Genomic DNA, 5,508 nt, shown 5'->3' on the forward strand with positions numbered 1-5,508 from the left:
GGCCTACTTGAGATGCTGCCAATATACCAACTTAGGTTGATTATATTGGGAGTATATGGTTCGGCGCAGGGTATGGCGATCGCTGTTCATACCCCCGCATTTTGCGGTACCCCCCGTGAATACGTTGTTTCGATAACGTATGCTAACGTTGTCTGTACGGCGGTAATTGTACAGATGCTGTTTCTATAGTGAGCAGTAATGTTTGGGGACGCTTTCATGTCGTGCTGCCATGAAAGGTTCATGAGATATATATATCTGTGTATTCTTCTGCAGGTACACTAACCACGTTCACGCTATTAGGACGCGTAGGGTTTACCGACTAGTTATATATAGTGAGAGACGTATGGTTATGCCACCGAAATTGACTACGTAAGTCCGAAAATATTCGGCAGTTGTTTTGGTTGTGAGGGCGAGTAGCGCGTGCATACATCTTTTCTCAATGAAAGAATTTTATACATCATAGATATGCCATTTGTTTTTGGAATGGGGTAATGAAGAGTTAAGGATAGTTTTAAGTTGGGTATCTTATATGGGATCTTAGTTTTCTATCTGATTTCCAGCCTTTGCTGTTATCAAATTGGTTATCTTGATCTGTTTATCTTGTATTCTCCTAACAAGATAACAAGTTTTACCATTTGCATCCTGGTCGCAGATGGCAGCACCTTCCAATGTTTTCTGGGATCCGGAAGGGCATCTCCACACCAATGCCCTTCACTGGGAGGGTTTTCCCCGCTTGCTATGGGGATCTTTGCAGGCTTTCCATTATACAGAACCCCCTCAGTACGACGCTGTTGAACATGTGGAAGACGGAATCCATAGGGCCTATGTTAGGATGAGTATACCTCAGCATCCTTTCCGTTCACGATGGCAGCCTATTGAGATCAGTACGACGGGTTACAGAATTATGGACGCCATTGAAGCAGCAGCCCTAGAAGCCATTTATGCTTTTTGCAGTCAACACCCCGAGGAAGTTGTAGGACAACCTATAGGTTTGTTCGCCACAACAGATCCTAATGAAGTGGAGCAAGATCTCAGAATAATTCCTGAAAGTCATAGGCTGGAAGGTCCACCAGAAGAAGTAGTGCAAGGAATGAGGCGTTATACGGGAGTGCAATACCACTATCACATGCTGCTACGCCGTGAGATAAGCCATCTGATTACTGCTGCGCGAAGTTTCCACGGGGACGCTGCCAGATACTTCACCCAGGCAGACCAACTTCAAGCAGTGGTAATTGAGAAGAACGGAATAATCGCTACTCAAAACGAGACCATCCATCATCGTGAAGATCAGATCAACGAGAGTGATCACATAATCACTCAGCGGGATACTGTTATTGAATTTCTACAGGCACAAGTTCAAGATCTGATCCTTGCAGTGGATGATGCTCAAGCTCAGATTGAAGAATTGCAGCAGCCCCCGATTCCACCTGTTGCACCTGCAACACCTGAAGCTGAAGAAGAAGATCCAGAGGAGATTGAAGGGGTCTCCGAACTTGATTCCGAGCATGGGGATCCTGTCGTCAGTCCCCACCATTCCTCTTCTGGAAGCCAGTCATCAGTGGGCAATTTTGATGACTTTTAGTTTTGGTCGACAGGGTGATGGTTTAGATGTAATAAATGTATAAGATGTAACATAAGTAGTGGGTAGAACATCTAGTTATAAAGCCACTTGTTGTATATGTGGCATGTATTTTTGGGTAAAAGTTTGTAACCTTGGGAGTGTACTGATGTAAGATAGTAGTATCTTTATAGTAATCCAAATCCTAAGTTTTGGTTATCCTGCTCAACATCTGTGTACCTGTTATAAGTAGATTGAATGGAGCATATGCATTACATTTCAGCTGGATAAATTGCATATTATCTGAAATTGGAGCAAGATTATGGTTGATAATGGATGTCTCCTTTATTTCAGATGGTTGGAGCTACTCGAGGAACCCCGGAAGGATTCCGGGCAGGACAACCTGGTAGTTCTCAGCAACCACCACCGCCACCTCCGAACTTGGCCGAGGTTATGGCCCGGCAAACCGAGCTTCTAAATCAACTTGTACAAGCTCAGATGGGCCATTTCCAGCAGCAACCTCGAGGCCGAGGAGAACCTCTATCGGCCACTTATCAAGACTTTCTCAGCACCCAACCTCCACTATTCCACAAGGCCGAGGAGCCTTTAGATGCGGATGCCTGGTTGCGGACCATTGAGTCCAAGTTCGCCTTATTGTCCGCTCCATGTTCAGAGGAAAACAAGGTGCTCTTTGCTGCCCAGCAACTCAGAGGCCATGCACGTCTTTGGTGGGATCAGTTTCATGCAATGCAACCCGCCGAACACGTGGTCGTTTGGGATGAATTTCGGACTGCTTTCCGGGCACATCATATCCCAGCAGGACTCATTGAGCGAAAGCTCAATGAATTTTTAAATCTGACTCAGGGTACCCGCACAGTTACATAATATGCACAGGTTTTCAATCACCTGTGCCAGTATGCGGGATCACATGCGGATACAGATGCCCGCAAATGTGATCGTTTCCGTCGAGGCCTAAACACCAAACTCAAAGAATGGCTGAATCTAGTGAAGGCTGAAAATTTCAATGAGTTGGTCAACATGGCCATTACTCAAGAAGATTGTATTGCCGCCCACAGGGCGGAAAAGAAACGGAAAGCACCCACAGGACCTGCAACTCCACAGTCGCCTCGGTATCGGCTAGTCCCGAGTAATGCCCCTCGAGCTCCGTCTCGAGGCAATATATCTGGCAGATGGGTAGCCCGACCTCCCCAACAAGTACCATTCAACCGGCCACCCCTGCCACAAAATCAACAACAACCTCAACAAGGTCTGCGGCCGAGCTTTCCGCCAGCTACTCCAGGAAACAACAATAATCGTTGTTTCAATTGCGGAAGCCCGTCCCACTTCATTAAGGATTGCCCTCAACCTAGGAAATCATTCCAAGGACAAACATCTACTCCGAACTATAAGGGTAAGGGTAAGAGACAAGTGGTGCAAGTCCGACAAGGGAGGGTGAATCTCACTACACTCTCCGAACTTCCTGAAGGAGCACCGATAATGACGGGTACATTTTCTATCAATCGTTATCCCGTTATTATTCTTTTCGATACTGGAGCTACCCATAGTTTTATCAGTATGGATTGTGGGACTAGAGTGGGCTTGGATATTTGCACTATAAGTGAAGCTTACAAAATTGTAACTCCTGGTGGTAAGACTATGTCTAATCAGATGTGTAGGAAGGTACCGATTCAACTGGGTAGTCATCTAATTAAAACGGATCTGCTAGCACTAGACCTAAAGGGGATAGATGTTCTTTTAGGAATGAACTGGATGGCGCAGCACCATGTGTCCTTAGATATCTCTTCTCGTACTGTGGAAATAGGTTCACCGGAGGATGAACCTACTATCCTTTATCTTCCGCAACCAAAATCCTTTAACTCTTGCACTTATGCCATATCTAAGGTCAAACTTGAAGATATTCCAGTCGTCTGTGAATATCCAGATGTTTTTCCAGATGACTTACCTGGAATGCCTCCAGATAGAGATATTGAGTTCATCATAGAACTCCAACCGGGTACAGCCCCTATTTCCAAAAGATCATATCGTATGCCTCCTAATGAGTTGGCCGAGTTAAAAATCCAACTCCAAGATCTCTTAGATAAAGGTTTCATTCGCCCGAGTGCATCACCATGGGGTTGTCCGGCCTTATTTGTGAAAAAGAAAGATAATAGCTTAAGGCTGTGTGTTGATTATCGTTCCCTCAATGCGGTGACTATCAAAAATAAGTACCCTCTACCCCGCATTGATATCCTCTTTGATCAATTAGCCGGAGCCAAGGTGTTCTCTAAAATAGATCTTCGTTCCGGCTACCACCAAATTAAGATTCGGCCTAGTGATATTCCAAAAACAGCCTTCTCCACTCGGTATGGTCTATACGAGTATCTCGTCATGTCGTTCGGTCTCACTAATGCCCCAGCCTATTTCATGTATCTCATGAATTCTGTCTTCATGCAAGAACTCGACAAGTTTGTCGTAGTCTTTATTGATGACATCTTGATCTATTCTAAAACTCCAGAAGATCATACTAAGCATCTCCATGTCATCCTTCAGCGATTAAGAGACCACCACCTGTATGCCAAATTCTCTAAATGTGAATTTTGGCTAGATACAGTCAAATTCCTAGGCCATACCATTTCTGGTGACGGAATATCCGTCGATCCCAGTAAAGTACAAGAAGTGATGGACTGGAAACCTCCGACCTCCGTCCATCAAATTCGTAGTTTTCTCGGTCTAGCTGGCTATTATCGCCGTTTTATTCCTGACTTTTCCAGAATAGCCAAACCTATGACCGAACTACTAAAGAAAGGTGTAAAATTTTCCTGGGATCAAAAATGTGAAGATGCATTTCATATCCTTAGAAATCATCTTACGACCGCACCAGTCTTAGCTCAACCAGATGTCTCAAAACCTTTCGACATCTATTGTGATGCATCAGGAACTGGGCTTGGTTGTGTACTTATGCAAGACAACCGAGTAATTGCATATGCATCACGAGCACTTAGGGTTCATGAACAAAATTACCCCACCCACGATCTTGAACTCGCAGCTGTTATTCATGCCCTAAAGATCTGGAGACATCATCTAATGGGTACAAAATGCCATATCTACACTGATCATAAAAGCCTCAAGTACATCTTTACTCAGGCAGATTTGAATATGAGGCAAAGACGCTGGCTAGAACTAATCAAAGATTATGATTTAGAAGTACACTATCATCCCGGCAAAGCTAACGTTGTTGCCGACGCCCTCAGTCGCAAGGCACATTGCTCCTGCTTGTCCGTTAAAGCGTTCAACGAGACCCTCTGTTGGGAAATGAGAAAGCTCAATCTAGAGATCATTTCCCAAGGTGACTTAAACCATCTTTCGGTTAAAGCCACACTTAGAGATAGTATTGTTCTAGCACAACAGCGTAATGAAGGGGTCAAAATCGTTAAACAAAAGTTAATCCAAGGTGAAGGAAAGTACAAATGCTTCCGAGTAGATCCTGAAGGAGTTTTATGGTTCAACGAACGTATTGTTGTACCCAAAGACCATAAGCTCCGCAGGCAAATAATGGACGAGGCCCACTTGTCCAAATTCTCTATGCATCCTGGCAGTACGAAGATGTATCAGGATCTGAAACAGAACTTTTGGTGGACTCGTATGAGGCGAGAAATTGCCAAATATGTGTCAGAATGTGATATCTGTCAAAGAGTCAAAGCCAATCATTTGAAGACTGCTGGTATCCTTCAACCTCTACCCATTCCCTCGTGGAAGTGGGGGGATATCAGTATGGACTTTATTGTTGGCTTACCCAACACTTCTCGAAGGCATGACTCTATCTGGGTAATCGTTGATCGATTAACCAAGACGGCACATTTTCTTCCTGTGCATACCACATACAACGCCAAAAGATATGCTGAAATGTATCTGGATCAGATTGTTCGACTTCATGGAGTACCTAAAACGAT

This window comes from Panicum hallii, unplaced genomic scaffold (genome assembly GCF_002211085.1).
Source record: "Panicum hallii strain FIL2 unplaced genomic scaffold, PHallii_v3.1 scaffold_35, whole genome shotgun sequence".
Classification (NCBI taxonomy): Eukaryota; Viridiplantae; Streptophyta; class Magnoliopsida; order Poales; family Poaceae; genus Panicum; species Panicum hallii.